Source organism: Stigmatopora nigra, unplaced genomic scaffold, assembly GCF_051989575.1.
Source record: "Stigmatopora nigra isolate UIUO_SnigA unplaced genomic scaffold, RoL_Snig_1.1 HiC_scaffold_24, whole genome shotgun sequence".
Lineage (NCBI taxonomy): Eukaryota > Metazoa > Chordata > Actinopteri > Syngnathiformes > Syngnathidae > Stigmatopora > Stigmatopora nigra.
The window spans coordinates 1,664,590-1,688,438 of NW_027551603.1; the positions used below are offsets into that span (position 1 = coordinate 1,664,590).

The 23,849-nt window shown below is 45.4% G+C and overlaps 2 non-coding genes and 25 pseudogenes across 2 annotated transcripts; all 27 read right to left on the bottom strand.

Annotated features, from left to right (window-relative positions):
• Nucleotides 1–695: 695 nt before the first annotated feature.
• LOC144186443 (5S ribosomal RNA) lies at nt 696–824 on the bottom strand (annotated as a pseudogene).
• A 56-nt stretch (nt 825–880) lies between these two features.
• LOC144186629 (5S ribosomal RNA) lies at nt 881–999 on the bottom strand (annotated as a pseudogene).
• Nucleotides 1,000–1,055: 56 nt separating this feature from the next.
• On the bottom strand, nt 1,056–1,174 carry LOC144184788 (5S ribosomal RNA; annotated as a pseudogene).
• Nucleotides 1,175–1,415: 241 nt separating this feature from the next.
• Nucleotides 1,416–1,544, bottom strand: LOC144184347 (5S ribosomal RNA; annotated as a pseudogene).
• A 56-nt stretch (nt 1,545–1,600) lies between these two features.
• Nucleotides 1,601–1,719, bottom strand: LOC144183230 (5S ribosomal RNA; annotated as a pseudogene).
• A 56-nt stretch (nt 1,720–1,775) lies between these two features.
• LOC144184692 (5S ribosomal RNA) lies at nt 1,776–1,904 on the bottom strand (annotated as a pseudogene).
• Nucleotides 1,905–1,960: 56 nt separating this feature from the next.
• On the bottom strand, nt 1,961–2,079 carry LOC144185783 (5S ribosomal RNA; annotated as a pseudogene).
• A 56-nt stretch (nt 2,080–2,135) lies between these two features.
• On the bottom strand, nt 2,136–2,254 carry LOC144191673 (5S ribosomal RNA). Its single transcript, XR_013325013.1, has one exon. It is a non-coding gene; the product is annotated as a 5S ribosomal RNA (ribosomal RNA).
• Nucleotides 2,255–2,310: 56 nt separating this feature from the next.
• On the bottom strand, nt 2,311–2,429 carry LOC144189112 (5S ribosomal RNA; annotated as a pseudogene).
• A 5,702-nt stretch (nt 2,430–8,131) lies between these two features.
• LOC144183750 (5S ribosomal RNA) lies at nt 8,132–8,250 on the bottom strand (annotated as a pseudogene).
• A 56-nt stretch (nt 8,251–8,306) lies between these two features.
• On the bottom strand, nt 8,307–8,425 carry LOC144188988 (5S ribosomal RNA; annotated as a pseudogene).
• A 56-nt stretch (nt 8,426–8,481) lies between these two features.
• LOC144189280 (5S ribosomal RNA) lies at nt 8,482–8,600 on the bottom strand (annotated as a pseudogene).
• A 56-nt stretch (nt 8,601–8,656) lies between these two features.
• LOC144189048 (5S ribosomal RNA) lies at nt 8,657–8,775 on the bottom strand (annotated as a pseudogene).
• A 3,427-nt stretch (nt 8,776–12,202) lies between these two features.
• LOC144181760 (5S ribosomal RNA) lies at nt 12,203–12,321 on the bottom strand (annotated as a pseudogene).
• Nucleotides 12,322–12,377: 56 nt separating this feature from the next.
• Nucleotides 12,378–12,496, bottom strand: LOC144188656 (5S ribosomal RNA; annotated as a pseudogene).
• Nucleotides 12,497–12,552: 56 nt separating this feature from the next.
• Nucleotides 12,553–12,671, bottom strand: LOC144183470 (5S ribosomal RNA; annotated as a pseudogene).
• A 3,424-nt stretch (nt 12,672–16,095) lies between these two features.
• Nucleotides 16,096–16,214, bottom strand: LOC144181945 (5S ribosomal RNA; annotated as a pseudogene).
• Nucleotides 16,215–16,270: 56 nt separating this feature from the next.
• On the bottom strand, nt 16,271–16,389 carry LOC144188989 (5S ribosomal RNA; annotated as a pseudogene).
• Nucleotides 16,390–16,445: 56 nt separating this feature from the next.
• On the bottom strand, nt 16,446–16,564 carry LOC144189281 (5S ribosomal RNA; annotated as a pseudogene).
• A 56-nt stretch (nt 16,565–16,620) lies between these two features.
• On the bottom strand, nt 16,621–16,739 carry LOC144184928 (5S ribosomal RNA; annotated as a pseudogene).
• A 56-nt stretch (nt 16,740–16,795) lies between these two features.
• LOC144183472 (5S ribosomal RNA) lies at nt 16,796–16,914 on the bottom strand (annotated as a pseudogene).
• Nucleotides 16,915–16,970: 56 nt separating this feature from the next.
• On the bottom strand, nt 16,971–17,089 carry LOC144191789 (5S ribosomal RNA). The gene has a single exon (XR_013325014.1). It is a non-coding gene; the product is annotated as a 5S ribosomal RNA (ribosomal RNA).
• Nucleotides 17,090–20,514: 3,425 nt separating this feature from the next.
• LOC144183764 (5S ribosomal RNA) lies at nt 20,515–20,633 on the bottom strand (annotated as a pseudogene).
• A 56-nt stretch (nt 20,634–20,689) lies between these two features.
• LOC144189820 (5S ribosomal RNA) lies at nt 20,690–20,808 on the bottom strand (annotated as a pseudogene).
• A 56-nt stretch (nt 20,809–20,864) lies between these two features.
• Nucleotides 20,865–20,983, bottom strand: LOC144188483 (5S ribosomal RNA; annotated as a pseudogene).
• A 56-nt stretch (nt 20,984–21,039) lies between these two features.
• On the bottom strand, nt 21,040–21,158 carry LOC144188015 (5S ribosomal RNA; annotated as a pseudogene).
• A 56-nt stretch (nt 21,159–21,214) lies between these two features.
• LOC144191727 (5S ribosomal RNA) lies at nt 21,215–21,333 on the bottom strand (annotated as a pseudogene).
• Nucleotides 21,334–23,849: the final 2,516 nt, after the last annotated feature.

Here is a 23,849-nt window from a genome sequence, read left to right on the forward strand (position 1 = left end):
TTCCTGTTTCTTCAATTCGACTTGACTTAATTTCATAGTAGGGATATGTGTAGTCGTCACGTCACGTGTTGCTGCAGGTTCAGAGACCTGATGGCAGTTGGGAAGAAGCTGTCCTTGAGCCTGTTTGTCCGTGCTTTGTAGGACCTGTAGCGTCTGCCAGATGGAAGCAACTGGAACAGGTCGTGTCCAGGGTGGTATGGGTCTCCAACAATGGACCCGGCTCTTCTGAGGTATCGGGGGTTGGCAATGTCTTCTAGCGATGGCAGAGAGCAGCCGACGATCTTCTGGGCAGTGTTTATCACTCTCTGTATGGCTTTTTTGTCTGCTGTCGTGCTTCCGGTATACCACACTGTGATGCCGTAAGTCAGGATGCTCTCCACAGTGGCTCTGTAGAAGGTTGCCAGAAGCTTGGTGACCAACTTGTCCCTTCTCAGTACCCTGAGGAAGTGGAGTCGTTTCTGGGCCTTCTTCACTAACACTGTGGTGTTTGTGGACCAGGAGAGCCTATCCGTGACGTGGACTCCCAGGAATTTGAACGATTGGACCCTGTCTACACATACTCCGTTAATGAGGAGTGGGGCCAGGTCTGTGCTGCGCTTGCGAAAGTCCAAGATTATTTCTTTAGTCTTTGCGGTATTCGGTACTGCACTAGAAGATGGACACCCATGAAATGTCGAAAAAGATGCGGGGTATGATGCTCACAGCACCTGGTATTCCCAAGCGGTCTCCCAATTAGGTACTAACCAGGCCGATCCATGTTTGGCTTCCGAGATCGGACGAGATCGGACGTGATCGGGCCTTTTCAGGGTGGTATGCCCGTGAGCGGTACTGCACTAGCAGATGGACACCCATGAAATGTCGAATAAGATGCGGGGTATGATGCTCACAGCATCTGGTATTCCCAAGCGGTCTCCCAATCAGGTACTAACCAGGCCAAACCATGCTTGGCTTCCTAGATCGGTCAAGATCGGGCCTTTTCAGGGTGGTATGGCCGTGAGCGGTACTACTTTTGCAGATGGACACCCATGAAATGTCGAAAAAGATGCGGGGTATGATGCTCACAGCACCTGGTATTCCCAAGCGGTCTCCCAATCAGGTACTTACCAGGCCGAACCATGCTTGGCTTCTGAGATCAGAGGAGATTGGGCCTTTTCAGGGTGGTATGGCCGTGAGCGGTATTACTCTTGCAGATGGACACCCATGAAATGTCGAAAAAGATGCGGGGCAAGATGCTCACAGCACCTGGTAATCCCAAGCGGTCTCCCAATCAGGTACTAAACAGGTGGAACCCTGCTTGGCTGCCGAGATCGGACGAGATCGGGCGAGATCGGGCCTTATCAGGGTGGTATTGCAGTGAGCGGTACTGCTCTTGCAGATGGACACCCATGAAATGTCGAAAAAGGTGCGGGGTATGATGCTCACAGCACCTGGTATTCCCAAGCGGTCTCCCAATCAGGTACTAACCAGGCCGAACCATGCTTGGCTGCCGAGAACGGACGAGATCGGGCGAGATCGGGCCTTTTCAGGGTGGTATGGCCGTGAGCGGTACTGCACTAGCAGATGGACACCCATGAAATGTCGAAAAAGATGCGGGGTATGATGCTCACAGCACCTGGTATTCCCAAGCGGTCTCCCAATCAGGTACTAACCAGGCCGAACCATGCTTGGCTTCCTGGATCGGACGAGATCGGGCCTTTTCAGGGTGGTATGGCCGTGAGCGGTACTGCTTTTGCAGATGGACACCCATGAAATGTCGAAAAAGATGCGGGGTATGATGCTCACAGCACCTGGTATTCCCAAGCGGTCTCCCAATCAGGTACTAACCAGGCCGAACCATGCTTGGCTGCCGAGATCGGACGAGATCGGGCGAGATCGGGCCTTATCAGGGTGGTATGGCCGAGAGCGGTACTGCTCTTGCAGATGGACACCCATGAAATGTCGAAAAAGATGCGGGGTCTGATGCTCACAGCACCTGGTAATCCCAAGCGGTCTCCCAATCAGGTACTAAACAGGCCGAACAATGCTTGGCTTCCGAGATCGGGCGAGATCGGGCCTTTTCAGGGTGGTATGGCCGTGAGCGGTACTGCTTTTGCAGATGGACACCCATGAAATGTCGAAAAAGATGCGGGGTATGATGCTCACAGCACCTGGTATTCCCAAGCGGTCTCCCAACCAGGTACTAACCAGGCCCAACCATGCTTGGCTTCCAAGATCGGACGAGATCGGGCCTTTTCAGGGTGGTATGGCCGTGAGCGGTACTGCACTAGCAGATGGACACCCATGAAATGTCGAAAAAGATGCGGGGTATGATGCTCACAGCACCTGGTATTCCCAAGCGGTTTCCCAATCAGGTACTAACCAGGCCGAACCATGCTTGGCTTCCGAGATCGGACGAGATCAGGCCTTTTCAGGGTGGTATGGCCGTGAGCGGTACTGCTCTTGCAGATGGACACCCATGAGCTAAAGTATTAATTCGACCTTCTACACCTGCTACCCAAATCAATTGGGATTTGACATTATTCAAAGTCAGTTGGAATATTCAGGTTATAAAAGAGGGGGGAAAAGGCAGGAATATATACAGCTATGTTTTACTTTTGTGCATTTCAGGCCAAATTGGTATTTGTCTTTGAGTCAGCAATAATAACAAAGGAGTAAAGTCAGCTTGATTGCAGTAAGACTTTTTGCACTCTATACACTCAATTTTCACATGTTGTTTTACTTCTGGACGCTGCAAATGGACTGCACATCTGTTGCATCGTGTGTGTATGTGTATTACCGTACTTTGAATTTTGATTTAAACCTTTACAACCCAACTACCTCAGATCAAGCAATTATAATGTAAAGTAGTAGATGTTTAAAAAAAGCACCAAATGCAAAAAGATAACAAAATAACAATACTAAATAGTCAAATAAGCAACTCCATTATTCTTTTAGAGAAAATATCTCAGCGGGGTCAAGTCATTCAATTCAAATCGACTGGTAATCAGATTCAATTAAAGACTAACTGATTGGGTGCAATGTTGTAGTGGCAGCACAACTAAATGAATTCACTGAATTTAAATGGGATTTATAAGTGTTTTCACATTTTATACTGTAAAACAAAAAATCCCATAGGATTTATGGTTAAACACTGGAGCTACAGAATTTTACCAGAAATTACATTCAATTGGTATAGCACTTCAATAACCACCAATTTATTGGAACACTATTGTAGATTTTTCATTTCACTGAAACTAAAATTATATTGCTCCACCACCACATGCACACACCCCTTTTTTACTGTATAACTCTAGCAACCACAAGTATTTTATTTTTATTTTTTTAAGAAGAAAATGACTGACTATTCTTCTGTCTGTTCAGATATCACTACTTTTACATGATAAGAGAAGTAATTTTTAAAGAAGGCTCAGCAAAATACCCAGCATTCAATAGTACTGGCATGCTGGATCTTGCAAACTACACTCCTCAACTGCACGGAAAAAAAATAGAAAAAAACAGTCATACATTGTCTGCAGTACTTTCCACTCATTCGCTTACACTTTGTACTCCATCCTTTCTACACAAAAAGCATCATCCCGCTGTTACAGAGTAAAGAAGGTTGCACAGAGTCCTTTTCTTGCTGTTCTGTCTCTTTAGAACAGAAGGACACTTTGCGCTTCACAGAATGCAAGTCTACAAGTACTGCTGCTTAGATGTGGTTGAATGTTAGGCCCCTAAGAAATACATGTGAAGCAACAGCAATGCTTTACAAGGTGTCTATTGTTTATATAAATAAACATAAAACAGGTTACGAAAACATGCTGTAAAATCCAAATCATATTTTATCATAGTTTCACATGCTTAAACTAATAGTAATTGTTTAGTATAAATCAGTGATTTTCAACCACTGTGCCGCGGCACACTAGTGTGCCGTGAGAGATCCTCAGGTGTGCCGTGAGAAATTATCCAATATCCTTTTTTTTAAATTAACATTTATTAATAGATTTCTGCAAATATGATGTCATTGTCCAATGTCCGTGCTGCAAAGGCTGGCAGCGTAATGTAATATTTGTCCGTGTGGCAACACGTAGTTGATTGACACGTTCCGCCAAGAAAATTAGTGATGCACCGTGGTGACAGTCATGGAGAAGTTTTTAAAAAGGACAACTGCAAACTCCGAACTGCGCCCTGGACAAGATTCTGACCCGGATAAAGGCCCTAGTATGAGTGGTGGAGAAAACAAAGCAAAGACGGTGAGCTCAAGGCAATATAGTAAAAGCTATCTTTCGTTTGGATTTACTTTCACCGGGGATGAGACGACACCTATTCCGTTATGCCTGGTGTGTGGCGAGAAGCTATCCAACAGCGCCATGGTGCCAAGCAAGCTTAAACGCCATCTCCAAACGAAACACCCGTCGCTTCAAAACAAGCCGATAGACTATTTTGTTCGCCTGCATGTAAACACAGAGAAACAGGCAACGTTTATGAGAAAAACCACAAAGGTAAATGAGAAAGCGCTCAAAGCTAGTTACCTAGTCGCAGAACTTGTTGCTAAATCAAAAAAGCCGCACACTGTGGCAGAGACATTAATACTACCTGCCTGTAAAGCCATTGTCAACGAGATGCTCGGCCCTGGTGCGGCTAAAGACATAGATAAAGTCCCGCTCTCTGATAACACAATTGCCAGGCGTATTGATGACATGTCTACAGACATCGAAAGCCATGTTTTGGAAAAGATACGCATCAGTAGGAAATTTGCGTTGCAAGTTGACGAGTCTACGGATATTAGTGGACATTCTCAGCTCTTGGCCAATGTGCGTTTTGTGGATGGTGATGCCATTAGAGAAAACTTCCTATTTTGCAAGACACTGCCAGAAAAAACAACTGGAGAGGAAATTTTTCGGGTCACATCGGAATATCTTGACCAGGGAGGACTTACGTGGGAAAACTGCACAAGTGTGTGCACTGATGGAGCTGCAGCCATGGTCGGGCGCACCAAAGGCTTCGTGAGTAGAGTGAAGGAAAGAAACCCAGATCTGATTATTACGCACTGTTTTTTGCACCGTGAGGCCCTCGTTGCGAAGACTTTACCAGTAGAACTGGTTCCTGTGTTGGACGATGTGGTGCGCATGGTGAACTTTGTGAAGACACGACCTCTGAAAAGCCGTATATTCGCATCTCTGTGTGAGGAAATGGGAGCGGAGCATAAAGCCTTATTGCTCCATACGGAGGTCCGATGGTTGTCGCGCGGTAAGGTGCTGACCCGTGTGTATGAGCTGCGAGAGGAACTTAAAATGTTTCTGACAAATGAGAGGTCTGATTACTCAAATCAGTTTGCAAGTGATGAGTGGTGCGCAAAGTTGGCATACCTGGCTGATATATTTCATCATCTTAATGAACTGAACACAAGGATGCAGGGCCGAAATGAAAACCTGCTTACAAGCACAGATAAAATAAATGGATTCCGTTTAAAGGTGCACCTCTGGCAACAACATGTGCAACGTGCCAACCTGGAGATGTTCCCACTCACAGACAAACAGCAAAGCAACACTGCTGCACTGTCTGAAGTAATAGGTAAACATTTGAAAAGTCTTGAGGAGAAGTTGTCATTTTATTTCTCTTCAGCCTCCACTGAATGCTTTGACTGGGTTAGGGACCCATACAGCTCGGCATCAGTTGTTCGAAAGGACATGACTTTACAAGAGCAGGAGGAACTAACTGAACTGAGACAGGATCGTGGTTTAAAACTAAGATTTGCTGATCTTCCTTTGGACAGTTTTTGGTTGACTGCTGCCAAGGAGTTCCCCATTCTGGCCAACAAAGCTGTTCTGACATTGCTCCCATTTTCCACAACATATCTGTGTGAGCTGAGCTTTTCAAGCCTAACTGCTATAAAAACTAAAAACAGAGAGAGACTGAGAGCTGTTGAAGAAGAGCTTCGTGTGTGTCTTTCTACTATTCCTGCCAGGATATCGGCTTTGTGTTCATCTAAACAGGCCCAGGTTTCACACTGACTGAGTATAAATAAATTGAGAAATTATATTGTAATTAAATATACTATACAGAGTGTCATTTTGTAAAATCTTTGGTTAGTGGTGTGCCACAAATTTTTCCAATGTAAAAAAATGTGCCGTGGCTCAAAAAAGGTTGAAAAACACTGGTATAAATGATCGTCATGTGAAAGACATTGTTTAGTATTCTTTCATTCATTCATTCTCTCAACCGCTTATCCTCACAAGGGTCACGGGGGGTGCTAAGGCCTATGCCAGCTATCTACGGGCACCAGGCGGGGGACAAAAGAATGAACATAATTTAAAGTAATTGCTCTACAGTTGTACTGCATACCGGAGGTCATTTAATTCATTCAGATCAAGAACCTCAAATAACATATCGGCTGGTATTGTTGGAGATGGAAATCCAACTCATTTTATCTCTGAGGGCTAGCTGCGAATGCACTTGCATTATGTCAGTAAAATTCTAGAAATCATAGCGAAAGGGTTATTTTTCAAGAAAATCTGTTCCCGAAAGACCGACAAATTGTCTTTATTTGAAGCTCTTGTCAGGAGAGGTTGGATTGCCTTTCCTGGCATGACGTCACGATAACTATCAGCTGTCACTAATTACGTGATTAGATTATTTTTGGCGTCACTGGACAAGGTCCAAGTGGACATGGGGAAGCTGGAGCACCTCTTTGAGTCCAGGGCCAAAGAGACGCCATGGGCCAAGAAAGCGCCAGAGAGCAAAAAGTCCGAGATCCTGGTTCTGGACTCCAAGCGGAGCACCGCCATCAACATCGGGATGACGGTCCTGCCCGCCGTTCACGTCATCAAGAGCGCCATCCTCAACTTTGACGACTTTGCCATCAACAAGGAGGGTGTGGAGAAGATCCTGAGCATGACGCCCACAGAGGAGGAGAAGCAGAAGATCCGCGAGGCTCGCTCGGCCAATCCCGACGTTCCCCTGGGGACGGCCGAGGAATTCCTCTCGGGCCTGGCTTCCGTCAGCGCCTTGACCCCCCGCCTGCAGCTGTGGTCTTTCAAACTCAACTATGAGGCACTCGAGCAGGAGATCGCCGAGCCCCTGTTTGACCTGAAGTTGGGCATGGAGCAGCTGGCCGGCAACCGGACCTTCAAGAAGATCCTGGCCACGCTGCTGGCCGTGGGGAACTTCCTCAACGGGTGTCCTCCTCACCAGAATCTTCAGGCTCCCTCCATGGTGAATCAATTCCTCTGGGCATAGGCATAAGATAACTTGGGCGCTCTCTGGTGGTTGTACGCACCTGGGCATCATGATGAAACGGTAAAGGCTTCCCAGGGCGACGTGCATAGCAGTGGTGGGGCGTATGAGTACGCTGCGGCTCTAACTCTTCTACCAGCTGTGGCTCATCTCTAGAAATGATGTGCCTGAGAGCCCCGCACCACGGTGTGTCCATTACAAAATTCCTAAACGATTCTGAGGGGTTTCTTATACATTCCAAGCAGTCCGGTGTCTTCGAGGTGGATGGTTTGCGTCGCCGAGTGCGTCGGCGCGAGCGTGGGTGGCGCTCCGCTGGGTCCATAATGGTTGGATCGTGCTGTTACGATTTCGCCGCGTAGTGCGACGCGATCGTAGGGTAAGTTGAACCCAGATGCAGAGTCGCCGAAGTAATTGGAAAGGTGAGGCAGATCTGTAGCTCTTGTTGGTTGATTTAATAAACGGGGTAACATAACTTAAACAACTTGGCTTGACCACTCATTACAAACGAACTGAACATGCGGCGTGGCGTCAATGGAAACAGCAATTACTACGAGGATTAACAGGAAACGAAACCAGAACTTAACCAGTCGATCCAACCGCGTCCACAGAAAATCATAATGCTTAAATACCAAAAATAATCTAATCACGTAATTAGTGACAGCTGATAGTTATCGTGACGTCATGCCAGGAAAGGCAATCCAACCACTCCTGACAGCTCTGAGTGATTTTGGATCCTTTGTTTCTCCCCCAAGTAATGAGGACATGTTCTTTTTAAGATAGCTCTCCATCTAAGTCCTACTATAGGTCCAGTCTTGGTAAAAGGTGCATGATGACAACTGATCTATCTGAAATCCAGAATTTGATCTGGATTTCAGATAGATCACCCATGAAATGTCGAAAAAGATGCGGGGTATGATGCTCACAGCACCTGGTATTCCCAAGCGGTCTCCCAATCAGGTACTAACCAGGCCGTACCATGCTTGGCTTCCGAGATCGAACGAGATCGGGCCTTTTCAGGGTGGTATGGCCGTGAGCAGTACTGCTCCTGCAGATGGACACCCATGAAATGTCGAAAAAGATGCGGGGTATGATGCTCACTGCACCTGGTATTCCCAAGCGGTCTCCCAATCAGGTACTAACCAGGCCGAACCATGCTTGGCTTCCGAGATCGGACGAGATCGGGCCTTTTCAGGGTGGTATGGCCGTGAGCGGTACTGCATTTGCAGATGGACACCCATGAAATGTCGAAAAAGATGCGGGGTATGCTGCTCACAGCACCTGGTATTCCCAAGCGGTCTCCCAATCAGGTACTAAACAGGCCGAACCATGCTTGGCTTCCGAGATCGGAGGAGATCGGGCCTTTTCAGGGTGGTATGGCCGTGAGCGGTGCTGCTCTTGCAGATGGACACCCATGAAATGTCGAAAAAGATGCGGGGTATGATGCTCACAGTACCTGGTATTCCCAAGCGGTCTCCCAATCAGGTACTAACCAGGCCGAACCATGCTTGGCTTCCGAGATCGGACGAGATCGGGCCTTTTCAGGGTGGTATGGCCATGAGCGGTACTGCTCTTGCAGATGGACACCCATGAGCTAAAGTATTAATTCGACCTTCTACACCTGCTACCCAAATCAATTGGGATTTGACATTATTCAAAGTCAGTTGGAATATTCAGGTTATAAAAGAGGGGGGAAAAGGCAGGAATATATACAGCTATGTTTTACTTTTGTGCATTTCAGGCCAAATTGGTATTTGTCTTTGAGTCAGCAATAATAACAAAGGAGTAAAGTCAGCTTGATTGCAGTAAGACTTTTTGCACTCTATACACTCAATTTTCACATGTTGTTTTACTTCTGGACGCTGCAAATGGACTGCACATCTGTTGCATCGTGTGTATATATGTGTATTACCGTACTTTGAATTTTGATTTAAACCTTTACAACCCAACTACCTCAGATCAAGCAATTATAATGTAAAGTAGTAGATGTTTAAAAAAAGCACCAAATGCAAAAAGATAACAAAATAACAATACTAAATAGTCAAATAAGCAACTCCATTATTCTTTTAGAGAAAATATCTCAGCGGGGTCAAGTCATTCAATTCAAATCGACTGGTAATCAGATTCAATTAAAGACTAACTGATTGGGTGCAATGTTGTAGTGGCAGCACAACTAAGTGAATTCACTGAATTTAAATGGGATTTATAAGTGTTTTCACATTTTATACTGTAAAACAAAAAATCACATAGGATTTATGGTTAAACACTGGAGCTACAGAATTTTACCAGAAATTACATTCAATTGGTATAGCACTTCAATAACCACCAATTTATTGGAACACTATTGTAGATTTTTCATTTCACTGAAACTAAAATTATATTGCTCCACCACCACATGCACACACCCCTTTTTTACTGTATAACTCTAGCAACCACAAGTATTTTATTTTTATTTTTTTAAGAAGAAAATGACTGACTATTCTTCTGTCTGTTCAGATATCACTACTTTTACATGATAAGAGAAGTAATTTTTAAAGAAGGCTCAGCAAAATACCCAGCATTCAATAGTACTGGCATGCTGGATCTTGCAAACTACACTCCTCAACTGCACGGAAAAAAAATAGAAAAAAACAGTCATACATTGTCTGCAGTACTTTCCACTCATTCGCTTACACTTTGTACTCCATCCTTTCTACACAAAAAGCATCATCCCGCTGTTACAGAGTAAAGAAGGTTGCACAGAGTCCTTTTCTTGCTGTTCTGTCTCTTTAGAACAGAAGGACACTTTGCGCTTCACAGAATGCAAGTCTACAAGTACTGCTGCTTAGATGTGGTTGAATGTTAGGCCCCTAAGAAATACATGTGAAGCAACAGCAATGCTTTACAAGGTGTCTATTGTTTATATAAATAAACATAAAACAGGTTACGAAAACATGCTGTAAAATCCAAATCATATTTTATCATAGTTTCACATGCTTAAACTAATAGTAATTGTTTAGTATAAATGATCGTCATGTGAAAGACATTGTTTAGTATTCTTTCATTCATTCATTCTCTCAACCGCTTATCCTCACAAGGGTCACGGGGGGTGCTAAGGCCTATCCCAGCTATCTACGGGCACCAGGCGGGGGACAAAAGAATGAACATAATTTAAAGTAATTGCTCTACAGTTGTACTGCATACCGGAGGTCATTTAATTCATTCAGATCAAGAACCTCAAATAACATATCGGCTGGTATTGTTGGAGATGGAAATCCAACTCATTTTATCTCTGAGGGCTAGCTGCGAATGCACTTGCATTATGTCAGTAAAATTCTAGAAATCATAGCGAAAGGGTTATTTTTCAAGAAAATCTGTTCCCGAAAGACCGACAAATTGTCTTTATTTGATGCTCTTGTCAGGAGAGGTTGGATTGCCTTTCCTGGCATGACGTCACGATAACTATCAGCTGTCACTAATTACGTGATTAGATTATTTTTGGCGTCACTGGACAAGGTCCAAGTGGACATGGGGAAGCTGGAGCACCTCTTTGAGTCCAGGGCCAAAGAGACGCCATGGGCCAAGAAAGCGCCAGAGAGCAAAAAGTCCGAGATCCTGGTTCTGGACTCCAAGCGGAGCACCGCCATCAACATCGGGATGACGGTCCTGCCCGCCGTTCACGTCATCAAGAGCGCCATCCTCAACTTTGACGACTTTGCCATCAACAAGGAGGGTGTGGAGAAGATCCTGAGCATGACGCCCACAGAGGAGGAGAAGCAGAAGATCCGCGAGGCTCGCTCGGCCAATCCCGACGTTCCCCTGGGGACGGCCGAGGAATTCCTCTCGGGCCTGGCTTCCGTCAGCGCCTTGACCCCCCGCCTGCAGCTGTGGTCTTTCAAACTCAACTATGAGGCACTCGAGCAGGAGATCGCCGAGCCCCTGTTTGACCTGAAGTTGGGCATGGAGCAGCTGGCCGGCAACCGGACCTTCAAGAAGATCCTGGCCACGCTGCTGGCCGTGGGGAACTTCCTCAACGGGTGTCCTCCTCACCAGAATCTTCAGGCTCCCTCCATGGTGAATCAATTCCTCTGGGCATAGGCATAAGATAACTTGGGCGCTCTCTGGTGGTTGTACGCACCTGGGCATCATGATGAAACGGTAAAGGCTTCCCAGGGCGACGTGCATAGCAGTGGTGGGGCGTATGAGTACGCTGCGGCTCTAACTCTTCTACCAGCTGTGGCTCATCTCTAGAAATGATGTGCCTGAGAGCCCCGCACCACGGTGTGTCCATTACAAAATTCCTAAACGATTCTGAGGGGTTTCTTATACATTCCAAGCAGTCCGGTGTCTTCGAGGTGGATGGTTTGCGTCGCCGAGTGCGTCGGCGCGAGCGTGGGTGGCGCTCCGCTGGGTCCATAATGGTTGGATCGTGCTGTTACGATTTCGCCGCGTAGTGCGACGCGATCGTAGGGTAAGTTGAACCCAGATGCAGAGTCGCCGAAGTAATTGGAAAGGTGAGGCATTTCTGTAGCTCTTGTTGGTTGATTTAATAAACGGGGTAACATAACTTAAACAACTTGGCTTGACCACTCATTACAAACGAACTGAACATGCGGCGTGGCGTCAATGGAAACAGCAATTACTACGAGGATTAACAGGAAACGAAACCAGAACTTAACCAGTCGATCCAACCGCGTCCACAGAAAATCATAATGCTTAAATACCAAAAATAATCTAATCACGTAATTAGTGACAGCTGATAGTTATCGTGACGTCATGCCAGGAAAGGCAATCCAACCACTCCTGACAGCTCTGAGTGATTTTGGATCCTTTGTTTCTCCCCCAAGTAATGAGGACATGTTCTTTTTAAGATAGCTCTCCATCTAAGTCCTACTATAGGTCCAGTCTTGGTAAAAGGTGCATGATGACAACTGATCTATCTGAAATCCAGAATTTGATCTGGATTTCAGATAGATCACCCATGAAATGTCGAAAAAGATGCGGGGTATGATGCTCACAGCACCTGGTATTCCCAAGCGGTCTCCCAATCAGGTACTAACCAGGCCGTACCATGCTTGGCTTCCGAGATCGAATGAGATCGGGCCTTTTCAGGGTGGTATGGCCGTGAGCGGTACTGCTTTTGCAGATGGACACCCATGAAATGTCGAAAAAGATGCGGGGTATGATGCTCACAGCACCTGGTATTCCCAAGCGGTCTCCCAATCAGGTACTAACCAGGCCGAACCATGCTTGGCTTCCGAGATCGGACGAGATCAGGCCTTTTCAGGGTGGTATGGCCGTGAACGGGACTGCACTAGCAGATGGACACCCATGAAATGTCGAAAAAGATGCGGGGTATGGTTCTCACAGCACCTGGTATTCCCAAGCGGTCTCCCAATCTGGTACTAAACAAGTCTAACCATGCTTGGCTTCCGAGATCGGGCGAGATCGGGCCTTTTCAGGGTGGTATGGCCGTGAGCGGTACTGCTCTTGCAGATGGACACCCATGAGCTAAAGTATTAATTCGACCTTCAACACCTGCTACCCAAATCAATTGGGATTTGACATTATTCAAAGTCAGTTGGAATATTCAGGTTATAAAAGAGGGGGGAAAAGGCAGGAATATATACAGCTATGTTTTACTTTTGTGCATTTCAGGCCAAATTGGTATTTGTCTTTGAGTCAGCAATAATAACAAAGGAGTAAAGTCAGCTTGATTGCAGTAAGACTTTTTGCACTCTATACACTCAATTTTCACATGTTTTACTTCTGGACGCTGCAAATGGACTGCACATCTGTTGCATCGTGTGTATATATGTGTATTACCGTACTTCGAATTTTGATTTAAACCTTTACAACCCAACTACCTCAGATCAAGCAATTATAATGTAAAGTAGTAGATGTTTAAAAAAAGCACCAAATGCAAAAAGATAACAAAATAACAATACTAAATAGTCAAATAAGCAACTCCATTATTCTTTTAGAGAAAATATCTCAGCGGGGTCAAGTCATTCAATTCAAATCGACTGGTAATCAGATTCAATTAAAGACTAACTGATTGGGTGCAATGTTGTAGTGGCAGCACAACTAAATGAATTCACTGAATTTAAATGGGATTTATAAGTGTTTTCACATTTTATACTGTAAAACAAAAAATCACATAGGATTTATGGTTAAACACTGGAGCTACAGAATTTTACCAGAAATTACATTCAATTGGTATAGCACTTCAATAACCACCAATTTATTGGAACACTATTGTAGATTTTTCATTTCACTGAAACTAAAATTATATTGCTCCACCACCACATGCACACACCCCTTTTTTACTGTATAACTCTAGCAACCACAAGTATTTTATTTTTATTTTTTTAAGAAGAAAATGACTGACTATTCTTCTGTCTGTTCAGATATCACTACTTTTACATGATAAGAGAAGTAATTTTTAAAGAAGGCTCAGCAAAATACCCAGCATTCAATAGTACTGGCATGCTGGATCTTGCAAACTACACTCCTCAACTGCACGGAAAAAAAATAGAAAAAAACAGTCATACATTGTCTGCAGTACTTTCCACTCATTCGCTTACACTTTGTACTCCATCCTTTCTACACAAAAAGCATCATCCCGCTGTTACAGAGTAAAGAAGGTTGCACAGAGTCCTTTTCTTGCTGTTCTGTCTCTTTAGAACAGAAGGACACTTTGCGCTTCACAGAATGCAAGTCTACAAGTACTGCTGCTTAGATGTGGTTGAATGTTAGGCCCCTAAGAAATACATGTGAAGCAACAGCAATGCTTTACAAGGTGTCTATTGTTTATATAAATAAACATAAAACAGGTTACGAAAACATGCTGTAAAATCCAAATCATATTTTATCATAGTTTCACATGCTTAAACTAATAGTAATTGTTTAGTATAAATGATCGTCATGTGAAAGACATTGTTTAGTATTCTTTCATTCATTCATTCTCTCAACCGCTTATCCTCACAAGGGTCACGGGGGGTGCTAAGGCCTATCCCAGCTATCTACGGGCACCAGGCGGGGGACAAAAGAATGAACATAATTTAAAGTAATTGCTCTACAGTTGTACTGCATACCGGAGGTCATTTAATTCATTCAGATCAAGAACCTCAAATAACATATCGGCTGGTATTGTTGGAGATGGAAATCCAACTCATTTTATCTCTGAGGGCTAGCTGCGAATGCACTTGCATTATGTCAGTAAAATTCTAGAAATCATAGCGAAAGGGTTATTTTTCAAGAAAATCTGTTCCCGAAAGACCGACAAATTGTCTTTATTTGATGCTCTTGTCAGGAGAGGTTGGATTGCCTTTCCTGGCATGACGTCACGATAACTATCAGCTGTCACTAATTACGTGATTAGATTATTTTTGGCGTCACTGGACAAGGTCCAAGTGGACATGGGGAAGCTGGAGCACCTCTTTGAGTCCAGGGCCAAAGAGACGCCATGGGCCAAGAAAGCGCCAGAGAGCAAAAAGTCCGAGATCCTGGTTCTGGACTCCAAGCGGAGCACCGCCATCAACATCGGGATGACGGTCCTGCCCGCCGTTCACGTCATCAAGAGCGCCATCCTCAACTTTGACGACTTTGCCATCAACAAGGAGGGTGTGGAGAAGATCCTGAGCATGACGCCCACAGAGGAGGAGAAGCAGAAGATCCGCGAGGCTCGCTCGGCCAATCCCGACGTTCCCCTGGGGACGGCCGAGGAATTCCTCTCGGGCCTGGCTTCCGTCAGCGCCTTGACCCCCCGCCTGCAGCTGTGGTCTTTCAAACTCAACTATGAGGCACTCGAGCAGGAGATCGCCGAGCCCCTGTTTGACCTGAAGTTGGGCATGGAGCAGCTGGCCGGCAACCGGACCTTCAAGAAGATCCTGGCCACGCTGCTGGCCGTGGGGAACTTCCTCAACGGGTGTCCTCCTCACCAGAATCTTCAGGCTCCCTCCATGGTGAATCAATTCCTCTGGGCATAGGCATAAGATAACTTGGGCGCTCTCTGGTGGTTGTACGCACCTGGGCATCATGATGAAACGGTAAAGGCTTCCCAGGGCGACGTGCATAGCAGTGGTGGGGCGTATGAGTACGCTGCGGCTCTAACTCTTCTACCAGCTGTGGCTCATCTCTAGAAATGATGTGCCTGAGAGCCCCGCACCACGGTGTGTCCATTACAAAATTCCTAAACGATTCTGAGGGGTTTCTTATACATTCCAAGCAGTCCGGTGTCTTCGAGGTGGATGGTTTGCGTCGCCGAGTGCGTCGGCGCGAGCGTGGGTGGCGCTCCGCTGGGTCCATAATGGTTGGATCGTGCTGTTACGATTTCGCCGCGTAGTGCGACGCGATCGTAGGGTAAGTTGAACCCAGATGCAGAGTCGCCGAAGTAATTGGAAAGGTGAGGCAGATCTGTAGCTCTTGTTGGTTGATTTAATAAACGGGGTAACATAACTTAAACAACTTGGCTTGACCACTCATTACAAACGAACTGAACATGCGGCGTGGCGTCAATGGAAACAGCAATTACTACGAGGATTAACAGGAAACGAAACCAGAACTTAACCAGTCGATCCAACCGCGTCCACAGAAAATCATAATGCTTAAATACCAAAAATAATCTAATCACGTAATTAGTGACAGCTGATAGTTATCGTGACGTCATGCCAGGAAAGGCAATCCAACCACTCCTGACAGCTCTGAGTGATTTTGGATCCTTTGTTTCTCCCCCAAGTAATGAGGACATGTTCTTTTTAAGATAGCTCTCCATCTAAGTCCTACTATAGGTCCAGTCTTGGTAAAAGGTGCATGATGACAACTGATCTATCTGAAATCCAGAATTTGATCTGGATTTCAGATAGATCACCCATGAAATGTCGAAAAAGATGCGGGGTATGATGCTCACAGCACCTGGTATTCCCAAGCGGTCTCCCAATCAGGTACTAACCAGGCCATACCATGCTTGGCTTCCGAGATCGAACGAGATCGGGCCTTTTCAGGGTGGTATGGCCGTGAGCGGTACTGCTCCAGCAGATGGACACCCATGAAATGTCGAAAAAGATGCGGGGTATGATGCTCACTGCACCTGGTATTCCCAAGCGGTCTCCCAATCAGGTACTAACCAGGCCGAACCATGCTTGGCTTCCGAGATCGGACGAGATCGGGCCTTTTCAGGGTGGTATGGCCGTGAGCGATATTGCTTTTGCAGATGGACACCCATGAAATGTCGAAAAAGATGCGGGGTATGCTGCTCACAGCACCTGGTATTCCCAAGCGGTCTCCCAATCAGGTACTAAACAGGCCGAACCATGCTTGGCTTCCGAGATCGGAGGAGATCGGGCCTTTTCAGGGTGGTATGGCCGTGAGCGGTGCTGCTCTTGCAGATGGACACCCATGAAATGTCGAAAAAGATGCGGGGTATGATGCTCACAGCACCTGGTATTCCCAAGCGGTCTCCCAATCAGGTACTAACCAGGCCGAACCATGCTTGGCTTCCGAGATCGGACGAGATCGGGCCTTTTCAGGGTGGTATGGCCGTGAACGGTACTGCACTAGCAGATGGACACCCATGAAATGTCGAAAAAGATGCGGGGCATGGTTCTCACAGCACCTGGTATTCCCAAGCGGTCTCCCAATCTGGTACTAAACAAGTCTAACCATGCTTGGCTTCCGAGATCGGGCGAGATCGGGCCTTTTCAGGGTGGTATGGCCGTGAGCGGTACTGCTTTTGCAGATGGACACCCATGAAATGTCGAAAAAGATGCGGGGTATGATGCTCACAGCACCTGGTATTCCCAAGCGGTCTCCCAACCAGGTACTAACCAGGCCCAACCATGCTTGGCTTCCAAGATCGGACGAGATCGGGCCTTTTCAGGGTGGTATGGCCGTGAGCGGTACTGCTCTTGCAGATGGACACCCATGAGCTAAAGTATTAATTCGACCTTCTACACCTGCTACCCAAATCAATTGGGATTTGACATTATTCAAAGTCAGTTGGAATATTCAGGTTATAAAAGAGGGGGGAAAAGGCAGGAATATATACAGCTATGTTTTACTTTTGTGCATTTCAGGCCAAATTGGTATTTGTCTTTGAGTCAGCAATAATAACAAAGGAGTAAAGTCAGCTTGATTGCAGTAAGACTTTTTGCACTCTATACACTCAATTTTCACATGTTGTTTTACTTCTGGACGCTGCAAATGGACTGCACATCTGTTGCATCGTGTGTGTATGTGTATTACCGTACTTTGAATTTTGATTTAAACCTTTACAACCCAACTACCTCAGATCAAGCAATTATAATGTAAAGTAGTAGATGTTTAAAAAAAGCACCAAATGCAAAAAGATAACAAAATAACAATACTAAATAGTCAAATAAGCAACTCCATTATTCTTTTAGAGAAAATATCTCAGCGGGGTCAAGTCATTCAATTCAAATCGACTGGTAATCAGATTCAATTAAAGACTAACTGATTGGGTGCAATGTTGTAGTGGCAGCACAACTAAATGAATTCACTGAATTTAAATGGGATTTATAAGTGTTTTCAGATTTTATACTGTAAAACAAAAAATCACATAGGATTTATGGTTAAACACTGGAGCTACAGAATTTTACCAGAAATTACATTCAATTGGTATAGCACTTCAATAACCACCAATTTATTGGAACACTATTGTAGATTTTTCATTTCACTGAAACTAAAATTATATTGCTCCACCACCACATGCACACACCCCTTTTTTACTGTATAACTCTAGCAACCACAAGTATTTTATTTTTATTTTTTTAAGAAGAAAATGACTGACTATTCTTCTGTCTGTTCAGATATCACTACTTTTACATGATAAGAGAAGTAATTTTTAAAGAAGGCTCAGCAAAATACCCAGCATTCAATAGTACTGGCATGCTGGATCTTGCAAACTACACTCCTCAACTGCACGGAAAAAAAATAGAAAAAAACAGTCATACATTGTCTGCAGTACTTTCCACTCATTCGCTTACACTTTGTACTCCATCCTTTCTACACAAAAAGCATCATCCCGCTGTTACAGAGTAAAGAAGGTTGCACAGAGTCCTTTTCTTGCTGTTCTGTCTCTTTAGAACAGAAGGACACTTTGCGCTTCACAGAATGCAAGTCTACAAGTACTGCTGCTTAGATGTGGTTGAATGTTAGGCCCCTAAGAAATACATGTGAAGCAACAGCAATGCTTTACAAGGTGTCTATTGTTTATATAAATAAACATAAAACAGGTTACGAAAACATGCTGTAAAATCCAAATCATATTTTATCATAGTTTCACATGCTTAAACTAATAGTAATTGTTTAGTATAAATGATCGTCATGTGAAAGACATTGTTTAGTATTCTTTCATTCATTCATTCTCTCAACCGCTTATCCTCACAAGGGTCACGGGGGGTGCTAAGGCCTATCCCAGCTATCTACGGGCACCAGGCGGGGGACAAAAGAATGAACATAATTTAAAGTAATTGCTCTACAGTTGTACTGCATACCGGAGGTCATTTAATTCATTCAGATCAAGAACCTCAAATAACATATCGGCTGGTATTGTTGGAGATGGAAATCCAACTCATTTTATCTCTGAGGGCTAGCTGCGAATGCACTTGCATTATGTCAGTAAAATTCTAGAAATCATAGCGAAAGGGTTATTTTTCAAGAAAATCTGTTCCCGAAAGACCGACAAATTGTCTTTATTTGATGCTCTTGTCAGGAGAGGTTGGATTGCCTTTCCTGGCATGACGTCACGATAACTATCAGCTGTCACTAATTACGTGATTAGATTATTTTTGGCGTCACTGGACAAGGTCCAAGTGGACATGGGGAAGCTGGAGCACCTCTTTGAGTCCAGGGCCAAAGAGACGCCATGGGCCAAGAAAGCGCCAGAGAGCAAAAAGTCCGAGATCCTGGTTCTGGACTCCAAGCGGAGCACCGCCATCAACATCGGGATGACGGTCCTGCCCGCCGTTCACGTCATCAAGAGCGCCATCCTCAACTTTGACGACTTTGCCATCAACAAGGAGGGTGTGGAGAAGATCCTGAGCATGACGCCCACAGAGGAGGAGAAGCAGAAGATCCGCGAGGCTCGCTCGGCCAATCCCGACGTTCCCCTGGGGACGGCCGAGGAATTCCTCTCGGGCCTGGCTTCCGTCAGCGCCTTGACCCCCCGCCTGCAGCTGTGGTCTTTCAAACTCAACTATGAGGCACTCGAGCAGGAGATCGCCGAGCCCCTGTTTGACCTGAAGTTGGGCATGGAGCAGCTGGCCGGCAACCGGACCTTCAAGAAGATCCTGGCCACGCTGCTGGCCGTGGGGAACTTCCTCAACGGGTGTCCTCCTCACCAGAATCTTCAGGCTCCCTCCATGGTGAATCAATTCCTCTGGGCATAGGCATAAGATAACTTGGGCGCTCTCTGGTGGTTGTACGCACCTGGGCATCATGATGAAACGGTAAAGGCTTCCCAGGGCGACGTGCATAGCAGTGGTGGGGCGTATGAGTACGCTGCGGCTCTAACTCTTCTACCAGCTGTGGCTCATCTCTAGAAATGATGTGCCTGAGAGCCCCGCACCACGGTGTGTCCATTACAAAATTCCTAAACGATTCTGAGGGGTTTCTTATACATTCCAAGCAGTCCGGTGTCTTCGAGGTGGATGGTTTGCGTCGCCGAGTGCGTCGGCGCGAGCGTGGGTGGCGCTCCGCTGGGTCCATAATGGTTGGATCGTGCTGTTACGATTTCGCCGCGTAGTGCGACGCGATCGTAGGGTAAGTTGAACCCAGATGCAGAGTCGCCGAAGTAATTGGAAAGGTGAGGCAGATCTGTAGCTCTTGTTGGTTGATTTAATAAACGGGGTAACATAACTTAAACAACTTGGCTTGACCACTCATTACAAACGAACTGAACATGCGGCGTGGCGTCAATGGAAACAGCAATTACTACGAGGATTAACAGGAAACGAAACCAGAACTTAACCAGTCGATCCAACCGCGTCCACAGAAAATCATAATGCTTAAATACCAAAAATAATCTAATCACGTAATTAGTGACAGCTGATAGTTATCGTGACGTCATGCCAGGAAAGGCAATCCAACCACTCCTGACAGCTCTGAGTGATTTTGGATCCTTTGTTTCTCCCCCAAGTAATGAGGACATGTTCTTTTTAAGATAGCTCTCCATCTAAGTCCTACTATAGGTCCAGTCTTGGTAAAAGGTGCATGATGACAACTGATCTATCTGAAATCCAGAATTTGATCTGGATTTCAGATAGATCACCCATGAAATGTCGAAAAAGATGCGGGGTATGATGCTCACAGCACCTGGTATTCCCAAGCGGTCTCCCAATCAGGTACTAACCAGGCCGTACCATGCTTGGCTTCCGAGATCGAACGAGATCGGGCCTTTTCAGGGTGGTATGGCCGTGAGCGGTACTGCTCCTGCAGATGGACACCCATGAAATGTCGAAAAAGATGCGGGGTATGATGCTCACTGCACCTGGTATTCCCAAGCGGTCTCCCAATCAGGTACTAACCAGGCCGAACCATGCTTGGCTTCCGAGATCGGACGAGATCGGGCCTTTTCAGGGTGGTATGGCCGTGAACGGTACTGCACTAGCAGATGGACACCCATGAAATGTCGAAAAAGATGCGGGGTATGATGCTCACAGCACCTGGTATTCCCAAGCGGTCTCCCAATCAGGTACTAACCAGGCCGAACCATGCTTGGCTTCCGAGATCGGGCGAGATCGGGCCTTTTCAGGGTGGTATGGCCGTGAGCGGTACTGCTCTTGCAGATGGACACCCATGAAATGTCGAAAAAGATGCGGGGTATGATGCTCACAGCACCTGGTATTCCCAAGCGGTCCCCCAATCAGGTACTAAACAGGCCGAACCATGCTTGGCTTCCGAGATCGGACGAGATCGGGCCTTTTCAGGGTGGTATGGCCGTGAGCGGTACTGCACTAGCAGATGGACACCCATGAAATGTTGAAAAAGATGCGGGGTATGATGCACACAGCACCTGGTATTCCCAAGCGGTTTCCCAATCAGGTACTAACCAGGCCGAACCATGCTTGGCTTCCGAGATCGGACGAGATCAGGCCTTTTCAGGGTGGTATGGCCGTAAGCGGTACTGCTCTTGCAGATGGACACCCATGAGCTAAAGTATTAATTCGACCTTCTACACCTGCTACCCAAATCAATTGGGATTTGACATTATTCAAAGTCAGTTGGAATATTCAGGTTATAAAAGAGGGGGGAAAAGGCAGGAATATATACAGCTATGTTTTACTTTTGTGCATTTCAGGCCAAATTGGTATTTGTCTTTGAGTCAGCAATAATAACAAAGGAGTAAAGTCAGCTTGATTGCAGTAAGACTTTTTGCACTCTATACACTCAATTTTCACATGTTGTTTTACTTCTGGACGCTGCAAATGGACTGCACATCTGTTGCATCGTGTGTATATATGTGTATTACCGTACTTTGAATTTTGATTTAAACCTTTACAACCCAACTACCTCAGATCAAGCAATTATAATGTAAAGTAGTAGATGTTTAAAAAAAGCACCAAATGCAAAAAGATAACAAAATAACAATACTAAATAGTCAAATAAGCAACTCCATTATTCTTTTAGAGAAAATATCTCAGCGGGGTCAAGTCATTCAATTCAAATCGACTGGTAATCAGATTCAATTAAAGACTAACTGATTGGGTGCAATGTTGTAGTGGCAGCACAACTAAATGAATTCACTGAATTTAAATGGGATTTATAAGTGTTTTCACATTTTATACTGTAAAACAAAAAATCACATAGGATTTATGGTTAAACACTGGAGCTACAGAATTTTACCAGAAATTACATTCAATTGGTATAGCACTTCAATAACCACCAATTTATTGGAACACTATTGTAGATTTTTCATTTCACTGAAACTAAAATTATATTGCTCCACCACCACATGCACACACCCCTTTTTTACTGTATAACTCTAGCAACCACAAGTATTTTATTTTTATTTTTTTAAGAAGAAAATGACTGACTATTCTTCTGTCTGTTCAGATATCACTACTTTTACATGATAAGAGAAGTAATTTTTAAAGAAGGCTCAGCAAAATACCCAGCATTCAATAGTACTGGCATGCTGGATCTTGCAAACTACACTCCTCAACTGCACGGAAAAAAAATAGAAAAAAACAGTCATACATTGTCTGCAGTACTTTCCACTCATTCGCTTACACTTTGTACTCCATCCTTTCTACACAAAAAGCATCATCCCGCTGTTACAGAGTAAAGAAGGTTGCACAGAGTCCTTTTCTTGCTGTTCTGTCTCTTTAGAACAGAAGGACACTTTGCGCTTCACAGAATGCAAGTCTACAAGTACTGCTGCTTAGATGTGGTTGAATGTTAGGCCCCTAAGAAATACATGTGAAGCAACAGCAATGCTTTACAAGGTGTCTATTGTTTATATAAATAAACATAAAACAGGTTACGAAAACATGCTGTAAAATCCAAATCATATTTTATCATAGTTTCACATGCTTAAACTAATAGTAATTGTTTAGTATAAATGATCGTCATGTGAAAGACATTGTTTAGTATTCTTTCATTCATTCATTCTCTCAACCGCTTATCCTCACAAGGGTCACGGGGGGTGCTAAGGCCTATCCCAGCTATCTACGGGCACCAGGCGGGGGACTAAAGAATGAACATAATTTAAAGTAATTGCTCTACAGTTGTACTGCATACCGGAGGTCATTTAATTCATTCAGATCAAGAACCTCAAATAACATATCGGCTGGTATTGTTGGAGATGGAAATCCAACTCATTTTATCTCTGAGGGCTAGCTGCGAATGCACTTGCATTATGTCAGTAAAATTCTAGAAATCATAGCGAAAGGGTTATTTTTCAAGAAAATCTGTTCCCGAAAGACCGACAAATTGTCTTTATTTGATGCTCTTGTCAGGAGAGGTTGGATTGCCTTTCCTGGCATGACGTCACGATAACTATCAGCTGTCACTAATTACGTGATTAGATTATTTTTGGCGTCACTGGACAAGGTCCAAGTGGACATGGGGAAGCTGGAGCACCTCTTTGAGTCCAGGGCCAAAGAGACGCCATGGGCCAAGAAAGCGCCAGAGAGCAAAAAGTCCGAGATCCTGGTTCTGGACTCCAAGCGGAGCACCGCCATCAACATCGGGATGACGGTCCTGCCCGCCGTTCACGTCATCAAGAGCGCCATCCTCAACTTTGACGACTTTGCCATCAACAAGGAGGGTGTGGAGAAGATCCTGAGCATGACGCCCACAGAGGAGGAGAAGCAGAAGATCCGCGAGGCTCGCTCGGCCAATCCCGACGTTCCCCTGGGGACGGCCGAGGAATTCCTCTCGGGCCTGGCTTCCGTCAGCGCCTTGACCCCCCGCCTGCAGCTGTGGTCTTTCAAACTCAACTATGAGGCACTCGAGCAGGAGATCGCCGAGCCCCTGTTTGACCTGAAGTTGGGCATGGAGCAGCTGGCCGGCAACCGGACCTTCAAGAAGATCCTGGCCACGCTGCTGGCCGTGGGGAACTTCCTCAACGGGTGTCCTCCTCACCAGAATCTTCAGGCTCCCTCCATGGTGAATCAATTCCTCTGGGCATAGGC